Source organism: Galleria mellonella, unplaced genomic scaffold (assembly GCF_026898425.1).
Source record: "Galleria mellonella isolate WM207_F2 unplaced genomic scaffold, CSIRO_AGI_GalMel_v1 utg718, whole genome shotgun sequence".
NCBI classification, from domain to species: domain Eukaryota; kingdom Metazoa; phylum Arthropoda; class Insecta; order Lepidoptera; family Pyralidae; genus Galleria; species Galleria mellonella.
This window is the reverse complement of record NW_026442143.1, coordinates 188,506-201,813: the sequence shown is the minus strand read 5'-3', so window position 1 is coordinate 201,813 and position 13,308 is coordinate 188,506. Positions and strand designations below refer to the sequence as shown.

The 13,308-nt window shown below is 30.3% G+C and overlaps 1 protein-coding gene across 6 annotated transcripts in view; it reads left to right on the top strand.

Moving 5' to 3' along the window:
• Positions 1-247: 247 nt before the first annotated feature.
• The window catches only part of LOC128202038 (dual 3',5'-cyclic-AMP and -GMP phosphodiesterase 11-like), a 177,013-nt gene continuing 163,952 nt past the window's right edge, over positions 248-13,308 (top strand). For all 6 annotated transcript variants that reach the window (XM_052900874.1, XM_052900871.1, XM_052900866.1 and 3 more), the window contains exon 1: positions 248-582. The gene's annotated coding sequence lies outside the window, so the exon portion shown is untranslated. The remainder of the gene's footprint in view (positions 583-13,308) is intronic.

The following is a 13,308-nucleotide window of genomic DNA, read 5'->3' as shown; positions in this document are numbered from 1 at the left end:
GTGTTTGACTGTGTAAATAAAGAAATGAATGGTTGAATGAAATCATTTCACATACTTATTCGTGTTCGCGCATTTGCTTATACATATGTACATATGGCTTAAAGCATACTCAGCTGGTTATGTTTGGGGTGGGGACATAGTGTAGTTACTTACCGGTACCTACAACTATATCTGTTTGGGGGAATGTCTCGTCTCGCGTCATGCTACGCTCGCTGCGAGATCGTTTCGCGGTTCGCAATCCACTTTATAAAGTCAGTCACTCAGTCACAGTAACGACGCGGATTTCGACGAGCGTTGACGTTTGTCGCTTTTGTCTTCACAAACAATAATATAACCTCTAGCAAACTTTCACTCGTATTTAAAGGGACGTTCATTTATACGAATTTTGGACTTGAGGTGTATCTGAATGTTTTGAATATTATTTTGATTTTATTTCGTATATCTACTGTACGGGCGCATATTTCAGTGTTTACATTGATAAAGTTACAAACTTACTATTTTGTTTTAAATTGTGTTAGTCGTGAGTGTTTCGTACATTTCTGACCGTGAACTTGTAACTTGAACTGTTGGTTAGGTTCTGTGGTAAGTTCCTTCATGCATCACAAATTCACAACTTAAACTCTCATTAGTAAAATGAATGTAACAAAATTAGAAGGTATAAGTTGTTGCTAAGAAAGTAGGCACTATGACCTGTAAGTAACTGATTTAAGAAAAAGAGGTTTGTTACTTTACTGTCTTATTTTACAGGCAATGACATCAATAAACATGTATACTTAGTACGTAAAAAGAAGTAGAAAAGTCGGTAGCCTACTTTAATGACAAAAAGTGTGTTCAGCAAATAAACTGATCTAATTTGGTTTAAATTTTTGCCAATCGATTTTAATTTTTAAGAATCAACTACAGGTATTTTTTTTATGGATGATAATGTAATAGTAACTCCGCCTGCGCTATCGGTATACGCTGTCGGGGCACCAGTTAGGGATGATAGGTGAGTATAAAACAGGTCAGTTACCCCACTGTGACGAATCTAACAATAAACCAATTACTATGTTTTCCAGGGGAAACCACGTAGAGGTCGACCTGACAGGGTATATTGCTAGCAATGGGGCTACTAATCTCCATTATTAACAATCCCTTTTCCCCCAACTACAGGTATTAGACCAACGAATATTGGGAAGACATACCTAAATGTTACAACTGTTAGAAATCATTGAAAAAATTGTCCATCGTATGTTAGTAGAAAATAAAAATTACAGGAACTTTAATCCCTACAAAGCATAGCCAAAGTTCCTATAATAGCGAGGTTCATAGAAGGTGCTTACCTATCTAGTTAACAAAAATTTCAATTTTACGAGTATAGTTTAAAGAAACTAGCCGTCACAAGTAGACCCGATTTTTGTGAATGAATCAAACTAATAATTCAAATTTTGATCTAGATGTAATTTTTAAATTGGAAGGCCTGAAGTATTGCTCCATTTAACTATTTGGATCCACTTCTGAAATAAGAAGACAGAAAATTTACCCTGAATCCAAAGGTCTAGTATGTAATTCATGACTTCTCAATGATAATACTTCTCATTTCTATGCATCATTTATCAAAACTAATATTATTCGAAATAAATAAAACTAGGAGTATTCCGTGTAATCGAAATTCCGGATATTCGATTTTAAAGTCAAATTAAACAATACATACTTTAATTTTTATAATTTTCTATTATGTAAAGGGAACTGAACTGTAAAAATAATGGATTACATAATAATGGGCATTATGTAATCCATTATTTTACATTATTACCCAATTAATATATAATACCATTTTTATAACGATAATTAGAAGTGTGAAGAATAAGTACGGATAATCGAGATTCTACTATCAATTTATTCGTACAAAACCAGGGCGTGGCGCTAGTATTAAATAAAGAGGACTAGTTCATAGATTACTTAATCTCGCTCTATCCTTTATATCTGAGGATCGCAAACCCGAGCAATTGCCTTTGCATTTAACACAATTCTTTTAGTATTACCTTAACAATCCCTTTTCCCCCAGAAAAGGGATTGTTAGTAATGAAGACTAACAACTTCATTACTAGTAATATACCCTAACAGGTAGATTTCCACGCGGTTCCCCATAGGCGTTAGCCAAAAATGAATTATCTCTTACTGGTGCTTCGTCAGCGTATACTGATAGCTTAGGCAAGGATACCATTATGTTTTCTTCTTATTAAAAAAATTAGAACTACTATACAATTTTAATAGTTTAGTTTAAGATCACTTTGCAGGAGGATGTCCTTTATTTTGTCCACCATATAATTGCCCTAAGTTACTTATAAACTTCTTCAAACAACGCTTTTATGAATGCATAATTATTGTCCGAAAAAAAGACTCTTCTGCCAAATTGCAGATAACGTTCCGTAATATCCAGCAATATGGAATAGTTTATTCTCATGGCAGTCCCGTGTATTCTTCTTCAGCGCCATATTTCCCTTGCTTTAATCTTTTTGATCTTTCACTGTTTTATATACCATGTCTCAGATTTATGAACAGAGTGAAAATTAGTATGGGTATATATACCTTATACCGGTATAAAACTATGATCTAAACGTATAAAATATACGTATGAATGAATGTTGTTATTATACATTAATAAGCTTTCGATGTCATAACTGTAGGTATTTGTTTGCATTTCCGATTTCAAGGCCTGCTTTATCTTGTTGACTGGGCAATGTAAACAAATACTGATTATGAGTCTAGGCATATCGTACAATCCACATGTATATAATCTTTCATCGATCCAACATTTATAAATTTAAATACCTGACCTGGCAAAAGTTGTTTTGCCTCCAGCCGCCATCTACTGGGTTCATTTTTTCTAACATTATTTTATCTTTCAAGTTGTAACTTCGAATGGGATGTTTCAGAGATTAATGTGAACTTATATTGTGATACAGGATTTTTATATTAGCTTAAAATTTTCAGTACTAATAACACGATTAAACATATATGTATACTATATGTATGTACATAAACAATTAAAGACCAAAAGAAACAGAAATATTACATAATATCTAAATAGGAATCTACGAACATAATGACTCTCATTATGTTCGTAGTCTTGGTGTATAAAGTGGAGGGACACTTGATAACATCCTTGAATTATCGATTAAATAGGTAAGACTGTTTCAATTCTGATTTCTTCCTATTTAGATGTTATGTAATATTTCTGTTTTTTTTTTGGTTTTTGTTTATGTACATACATATAGTATATATGTACATAAACAATTTATTACATAATACATTATTAATACGAGTAATATACGATCATTAATAACACAAACAGGTAATATTTTTTATTTTCAATAGGTACCCGTATCTTTAATTTGTTAAATTTGTATATTTGTAAATATCAATTTTGATATATATTATACACAGAATCTATGAATATACAATAAATAATATCTACGTAATTTAATGAATACAGGTAAATTTAGCTATTTGTTCACTTTATATATTATTATTACCATAAAAATATGCTGATAATATTTAGTAAATATGCCAAGTAATATAAAAAAATATTACGTTGTTGTTGTTGTAAAATCTTTATAATACGTTCATGATTTTAGATACAAAAATGATTCAACGTACAATGGTGGACTTATCCCATAGAGGGATCTCTGGCAGTCAACCTTTAAGAATGTGAAAGGAATGGATAGAATATTCGAGAGTGAAATATATAGGTACTGTTTCATATTTTTGTGAGATTATTACTCTATTAAAAAAAACAGCGTTCTAATTAACTTATCAAACTAGGTAACTAACTAGAATAAAAAATGTGAAAGTGATTTTTTTTCGTTATCTCTTGGCGCCATAGCGGCTTAACCAGTCGTCATTCAATTTGGCACGTACGTAGTATTGGGATGGAGGACATGGCTACTTTATAAGCCCGTCAATCAATATAATTATCTCGGTAATGCGGATTAAGTTACGAGCACAGATAATAGCAAAATAATTTATTTTTTCTATGCCTTAGACAATTTGTTTTTATAAAGTACTGAGAACGTAAACAACGATCTGTCTAATCAAAAGTAAATATCGTATGTCTCTCATATCACCCCTCATTAACTGTCATTTTAAATACGTAAGTGCTTAAAAATAGACCAACTAAGTAACATTACAATAATTAGAATCGTTTATATTAATGACGATATGAAGTTAGACTGATGTTTATTCTGGGAACTGGAACACCAGAGGGAGAGTTTGTACAAAAGTCGTTTATTTGGGCACCTCTGTCCCATTCGTGTTTCTACCGTGAAGCAGTTGTGTTTGCATGACTGTGTTTCGATTTGAAGGATGGGATATGGTAGTGAATTTACAGAATACAGAGGAATAACACCTGAGTCCTCAGGAATGGCAACGCTTGGGGGGTATCATGGGCGAAACAGTATACTCTGTTATGTCTATGATACTGTTTATGTCTATAGGCAACAGTTACCACTTTTCATCAGGTGGGCTGCATAAAAAAATCTTGTCATTCACAGAAATCATTCTCTATTATTGTTATAGTCAACATAACTTAAGAATATTATCGTATCAGCTGTTGTATAGCTAAATATAGGTCTCTCTCTATTGGGGGGTTGCTAGTAGTTGCTACGGTTGGTTGGCAACCGCAGTTAGGCTTTGATATTTGAAGACGCTGCCGTACACCTCAGAATCAACTATTAAATTTCCTTATTCGCTTCTTAGAACAACTATAGTAAAGGGGTGGTCTATTCTTTGTTGGTACCAGACGGCGAGACTTAAGAATATGCGTACTAGTTATCAAGTGAGTTATCCCAAACTTTGCCATTGCCTATAGAATGTTTCTTTTAAGTTGTTATAAACCTCTAAACACAATTGGAAACTAGTGTTCCATGACTGATAAGATTCGTAACATCCTTACAGTTCAATAGTAATTAGGTACGCTATATACCTATTTTATCTTCAAGGTCCCTAGATGACAGAAAATTGAAACGAATACAAAAGTCATAAGATATGATAATTATATGCAAATATGTAACTACAAGTTCTTGCACTAATTTTTATGTTGATATTTCGATTCTTTGCTACTTTACATGACACGTGCCTAAGTACACACATAGTAGAAGTTAGGCAAATATTATCTTCATAATAACATTAGGTGTTTTCAAACGTAGAGATTTTAGTCCATTATTTTTCATTTTAATATGAGCTAAAACTTTTAAAATGTAAATATTTAAAATGTCTGGTTTGGTAAAATAATAAACTTGCTATTATTAATGCTACAACATATTATGTATATAGTCGAGCATCTGCTATCTCCACATCAGTTACCTATCACACAATATTGGCAAAAGAGAATGTTGATCTCTCCCGGTACTATTTATCTTTATAATATACTAGTTTCTTCCTGCGACTTCGTCCGCGTGACTGGGATAAAAAGTAGCCTATACACTTCTCTATCTTATAAAGTACGTGTATACTAAATTTCATGAGTGATCGGTTGTCGTTAAGACGCTATAATTTAATAAACAAATAAACTCACTTTCACATTTATAATATTAGTAAAGATAACGCTATGGATAGTATTCTGGAAACCGTTGTAGTTAGCATACTAATAGCGCTGACGAGGTTGCCATTTAATTTTTAAGTCTTACAAAAAAGAAATAGACGTGATAATTTATTTTCAGGCTATGTAATATAATATTACATATCTGGTGATACAGGTAGTTCGGGACCGTTCTTTATAGCGGTCTATGGGGGCTGCCTATGTTCAGCAATGGTCAGCTAATGGTTGTTATGATGATGATAATTTATATCTATTCATATATTTATATCTCTCTAATATTATTTATATACTTGGTACCTGGCAATTTATTCGGGAGTTGTAAACGTTTTAAAAATATGATATTTTTAATGTAACAGCGTTTATCCTTTCTTATTTAAAGGTTAAACCAAAACTTATGTAATTTATACTTACTATTAATTTGTCGTAGTCAAGTGAATTCTTAATCTATGGAAATACCTAGATTGCAGATTCAGCGTCTGGAGTTTTGTGGTTGTTAGAATATGAACGTGGGCGAGTGCTACGAGCCTCTTTATTGATGTCTGTTTTGTTTAAAGTTATACTGCCTATTTATTTATAAAAATGTTATCTACATTAGGTTTTGCAATCAATTATTATTTACTTACAATTTTATCGCTGATATTTGAATCATAGTTGATAAAATTTGAGACATAATGCGGAACAAGATTTAGATATTTATCAAGAGTTTTTTATTTTTTTAATCTATTCTGTCAATTTACTTTCCCGCCATAGGAAGTTCTTAGTCTTTATATGAGAATATTATTATTAGTAACATCGTGAAATATCGGATGTACCATATATATTTAAGTAATAAAATTGTATATGATAGATTCATGCGCTAAATAACTACCGTCTTCTTTTTTTCTCCTTTACTCAAAGGTTGTCTCTAATAGATTGCTGAAGAGATAGAGAAAATATCATTTTCGAAATTATATTAATTTGAAATTAAAGACTGATAATACGAATCGTTATTTATATCTACTTAATACATTTACATTTTTTGAACTTTTCTCAGGCTGCGCTCCATCTAGGTGTATTTTGTCTACTACGTATTTTTTGTCTATATGTACTATTAAATATTTACTCATAGATGCAGTATAATGTACAACAAAAATATAAATATTGTAGGTAGCTGTAGAGTATAGTAGAGTTAAAGAAATAACACTGATAATTACTTTTCTGTAGATATTTAATATAATTTTGATGCTAATTATTTATTTATTGGCTTTTCATTTTCTTAACATTGTCTATGTTACTAAAGAAGCTTGTTATGAAGATGTTGTTTAAATTAGTTGACATATTTAAGTAAGTATTAATTTTTGAGTTAAATTAATTTACGAAAGTAGAAATTTTATGAGTAAAGCAAAATATAATTCATCGTTTTAAATAGATTGAAATAGAATCAATCATCGATAAAAAAAGTATGTTTTTTTTTTTTGCAAATAAATATTATTTTACACAATAAATTTATATTTTTGGTAGTCCGACAATCGTCGAGTCAATTTAAGAGGTATTTTACTCGTATTACTCGTCGCTTCGACGTGTGATTTCGTTGATAGCAGATCTCATCAACTCCGCAATGGACCACATATTTCTGCCATTACCAAAATATCTGGTAGCAAAAATAAAGAGATCTTTCAACAAGACTTATGAGAACAACAATAATTGAAATCGTGAGTACACAGAACATTTGGGAACGTTATGTATGAAAGGCTTGGTTATATGACCTAGAAAGCCCTATAATGTAATTCAGGTATATTGATGGGGAAATTACACAAAGAATAGAAACATACAGAGTTACTATAGCATATTGTTACTAATCCCACTTCCTGTTACTATTAAAAATGCGAAAGTTTGTGAAAATATGTACATGGATGTTTTTTCACGCAAAAACTACTAAACAGATTTAAATGAAATTTGGTAGACGGATGTTTTAATTTAACATGTAGAATACTTTATATACAGATGAAACCACGGGTTAGTTCTAGATGTGAAAGTAGGAATTTATCATCTCTTTAAGTCTTAACGTCTCAAGTAATTGGGGACGGTGAAGGACATAGACTAATTGTTATCCTGGTTAATCAATATATCGCGGTCATGCTGAGGAATTCGCGAGTAAAAGATAGTAGGTACATAAATTTTGTGTACCTGTAATCTGTATGAAAATGAAAAAACTCGGATGATGTGAAAGGAAACGGTTGAATGGAAATCTAATCATGTGCGATAAACTATCCACGGTTTTAATAAGCGTGTCTGATTTGCATTTCACACTTGCTAGTTGAGATCGATCCATCGAGAAAAAATGAAATAATATTTCTTGTGATTAAATCTTTCATTAGTTAATTGTGAGGCTAAATCAATGAACCTAATTCAATAGCAGTAATGGTTTGCCGACTATTAATATTGCAATTTGTTTATAACATTTGATCAAGATCAGCCGTATAATTTCATGGGCATAGTTTACTAAATTTCAAGTTAATCAAGATTTCAAGTATGTTGTATCGCCGGCATCTCTCACCGACTAGGAAAAAAAACTGAGGATTTCTGAATTAATGAATTATGGACAGATCAATTGATCAAACTAGTTTGCAAATGAAAGAAAGCATAATGCATAATACTTGGATATGAATTGACGAGGTCCCTTCCTCCTTTCTTTTTCAGGCGTCATTGTAGCCCTGCAATCTTTTTATGAAAAGTCTTTTTTGTCCCAAATAGTACGTGTATACCAAATTTCATGACATGATACACCCGTTACGGTGCTAAGAGCTAATAAATATTTTCACATTATATTAGTAAGTAATAAGTCACATTTATAAAAATATATTTGCATTCAACCCCAGTCAACCTAAGATAAAGTACTAGGGGAGCAGAATTTGTCAGGAGTTATGAAGACCAAGTACCATTGAGTGTATCCGGGTAAATAGTTGATATTAATTATAATTTAAAATGAGTGGAATAACTATAAAACACAGTATTAAGTATGTGTTTGTATTTTAATATTCAATCATTGCTGCACACAAAAAAGGTCATAAGTAATGGTTAAAAGTTAAAACGCGTCAAATGAATAACATTTACATTAATAATTAATTATCAATCTGTTATTGTCATAATTTAATTGAAATAATACCTACCTATAATATTTGTTTTATATTTTAATTTTTTAACTGTATCTAAATGATAGTTTCAAACGTAGTTTTCCAAGAATTAGAAATATTAATCTAATGGGGATAAAGTACTTATTTAGATAAAATGATGAAATGATATAGTTATTTGGGGACAATATATTTTATAGTTTTATAGCGATATATAACTATAAATTATATTTATAGTTGTCTTTTACAATTTTATGACAGTTTAGTCAATTACAGTATTTGTAAAATATTATTAAATTATGTGTTATTTTACAATAGGTAATATTACTTATTATATGTGTTTTATAAAAATAATTTTATAGATTTAAACTATTTGAAGCTATATGCATTGCCATGTTTTTTTATACAAATTACAGGCGACACAGTAACAAAAAACCTCATAAATCTTCTATGTACTCGTAATGCTCGTGATTGTGTTTAACTTTATTTATTTACATAGGCTTTTAAGCGAAACGAGTGAACATTCGCGGGGTTTTGACCGGTAGGGAATATAGCCCATCCCCCTCCGAGACGAATTGGTATCCATGAGGATTTGTTTACGGAAAAAAAACGCATATTTATTATTAGCATGGGTGATATAATACTCTGTAAGTATCCCCTATGATAAATAAAGCCTCCCTCAATTATGGACATTCATTATAAAGTAATTGCCGTGTAGTCCCAAAATAGAACAGGCCTTACTTTCCCGTGGGTGTCGTAAGAGGCGACTAAGGGAGAGCGAGGGACGGGCAGCAGCGTCCTTCTTAAAACATCTCCAAAGCCTAACTGCGGTTGCCAATCCGCTTGTCAAGCGTGGCAATTACCGACAAAACCCCCTAAGGGGAGCCTTATGCCCAGCAATGGACAGTAAAAGGCTAATATGATAATGATTATAAAGTAATTAAATGACATAATAATTGACGTCAATTGATGATTTTTAATCTGATCTAAGTACTATGACAAAAATATAAGAAAAAATTACGTAAATTAGAGAAGATGGTACAATGTGATTTATCAGTCTTAATATTGTAATAAAAGATAGCGTTAAAATCTTTAATAGCTGATTGCTATCCAAGCGAACTCGGATCACTATTCAAAATTATCGTAGTAGGTATTAAATGTATTGATTGTGCATTTGATAGATTTTGTATTTATTACCCTTGTAAAAAACATTTTTATTTTTTATTTTTATGCAATAAATGATATGTTGCCTTATATCATTCTCTAAGGTCTTTAACATTATTTAAGAGCAATTATGACATAACCATACGTCATAACTGTACGTAAATATTATTATAAACCTTTGAGATTAATACAAAGTGAAACCAGTCAGGTATCATATAAAAATAAAATCTTTAATAGCACAAGTTTCTTATTACAATAAATCTATATTACGTTTTGTAATTATGTGACTTGCAAAAAAAAAAAAAAAGGAATTTTGAATTCGTCTGAATTTTTTAGGATTATAATAATTAGATTACAGTTCAAAATAGGTTTTCACAGTTCTTTTTGCATCGGACAGTGTATATTTTTAAAAACTGCTTATTATCAAGCCAAATCTGCTTGTAAACATATATCTGTTTTAAATTCAAATATTTTCAATTTCATGTAAAATGTCATTTACCAGTATATCATGATTTAAGTAGCTGTTTCTGGTGAATAAAATGTTATGTTTTAAACTCCCAACTTCGTTCTACAATATTCATAATTACTATTCAAATTAGCTGAACACATTCATTTTTCTTTACCTATAGTTAAGATTTACAATAGATATATATACAGAAGTGTTTTTATTAAAGTAGAGACAAAAAGTATGTTCTTCTTCATCTCATATTATTTAATAATTGTTTGAGTCGTTAATGCATTAAAAAAGAGATAAAAAGCAATTATTCAATGATATTTTTAGCCGATGATAATGATTCTGTGATATTGAATTTATGAGTAATACAAATTAAAAACTTGCACGTAATCAATCAATCATCTTCAATGTCTTACAATATGTATCTACTGCCAAAAGGATGGTTTAATGACTTTTTGTCTATTACATAAAATCAATCATAATTTAATCGGATTGTTTTCATATTATGCTTACATAAAGACGATATTACTATATTCTGCATTGCTGTGTTTAGTAGATAGTCATTCGTATCCAGGTTATAATTTCTCTTAGAATGAATCACGTACTTATCATCATAATCACGCTGCAGATCTCTCTATTTTGGATTCTAAAATGCGTTTTAAATTAATTAAACCTTTTTTTAAAGCTTTTATTGATTTTTATGTTGTTATTAAAACAAACTATATATGCAACCATTTATTATCGAAATCTTATGTCCGTCATGAAGGATATTTTTCATATTTGTCTATAAAAGAGGGAAATGTACTACTCTCAATATAACTGTACTAACATAACGACATCATCATCATATTCTTGCACTTAGTCTAATTATTAGGACTTACCATAATATGTTTTTCTCCTCCTGTCATTTCTATTCGCAGTCACTATCGCATTTAATTCTATTCTAGCCATATTATCTTTCACATAGTTCAAGTTTTTTTAAACATAATGGCATATAAATAATTTATTCTTATAGTAATGTATCTAGATAAGTACGCAGAGCGAGAGAATTCATCTCGTCTTTGTAGTAACTACGTTTCGCAACTAGTAGTCAGAAATAAAAAAAAAAAACTTACTACGCAACTGGTTGTTGAAAAGATCCAAAGTTTACGTGGTGTATTTATAGATAGTTATTTACTATCATTTTCTGTTAACGATTGTTCTTTCACTGATTGAATAATATGTAGGGGCTAAGCCAAGTGCAGTGCATATTAGGGTAAGTATTTGGCATGTTCTCTGTCCTATATATTAAAATTAGTACTTACATATATTTAATACCTAAAATTAGTAACACCTATTTTAAAATACTAGCTTATAACTAGTATGTAGATGGTGTTTTATCTATTGTATGCAGACTTTTGCGTAATGGATTCATGTATTATTGATGTATTGGATGTATTATTATATTGAGCTGTGATAGCTTATTTAATACGCGTGAGTTTTATCCACTTTTGAATTATACCTTTGGATCCGTTCGAGTACACTTATCATCAGGTGAGCCACATGCTCGTTTACACCCTGTGTTTTAAAAAACAGGATATCCAAAACAGTAATATACATTAATACAAAAAGTTTTTTCGGCGTCATGTACATACATGTACGTATACAATCTGTAAATGTATCGTACACTTCATGTTGATCGACTTAGTCGATATTACTTGATATTGATGTTCAATTTCGGAGTTTAAGAAGACAGAGTTAAAGTTATTTTTGTTTGTATAAGTTTATTATACACACCATTCAGAATCTGACAGTTTATATTTATAATAAATATTTTAATGATACCTACTACAATATAATAATACACATGTAAAAGTGAGAATGATTGTCAGTTATAACAATAACGACGATAATCGGTATTGTCACCTTCTATATCTCTTTATTTTTATAAGACGTTAAATACTTTTAAAAATAACAAGTAACTTATGGAAGATCGTTGATGATAATTCATATGCGTCAGCAACAAAATTATTTATTTTGAAATAGATTCAATTTATGAAACAAGAAAATTTCCTTTTTTTAAATTGTGTATAGAAAAGGGGTCACGGGTCATACTGATTAAAAATCGGTTGTTATAATTGTTTTTTAATATTGTTATTAAATGAAATACAATTGTTATTATTTTATTAAATACTGATAACAATCTGCCCGTGATACACCCGATACGAATGTTTAAATTAAGATGTACCTATTGTACAAATATTCGTTTTAAAAAAACAAAGCGAAGGAATAATTTCTAATGAATAGTTTTGTATTATACTATTTAAGATAGCTATTACTGAATAATTTAGTCATTGCTATAAATATACTATATACTTACTATATAATACATAATATACTTGACGTTTTTCTCTACGCCTTTACACTAAAATAATAATAATGTTTATTTTTAGCCATGAAGTCTGCGTTTTTAGCTAAGAGTAATTTTCATGTTGATGACCAACAATTTGTTTTTGCTTGCGCTTTTATGCGTCGATGATGACAATAAAATATGATTGTGGCTATTTCTGTGCCAATTATAATATTAATATAACAATTATGAAAAAATAAAATAAAAATACGGTTGTTTATCGCGTATACACATAGATAAATTATGCGTGCCAACAGCCTCTGTCTTTATCTATTTTGTTAGTTTGTGAAAAGTCTATTTCTCTCTTTTACAATTTACAATTTGGTCTAACTTTGAACTGAAGTATCTATTGTATTTCAGTATAGAAATATAATAATGTCTCCTTCTATTACTTGCTTTTTGATACCTTTTTCTACGGTATTGTTGTTTTATCAACTTGACATCCCACATTCTTTCCATGTGCTCTCAACACTGTTTAATGAATGCATGCCGTTTCTAAATGTATAAAGACACTTGCAAACAACTTGTGTGTATGTATCTAGTACCTACACTTTATATACAAAAACGAGGTCTTTCTGTAGCCGATTCATCTCAGCGCTTACATTTCAGC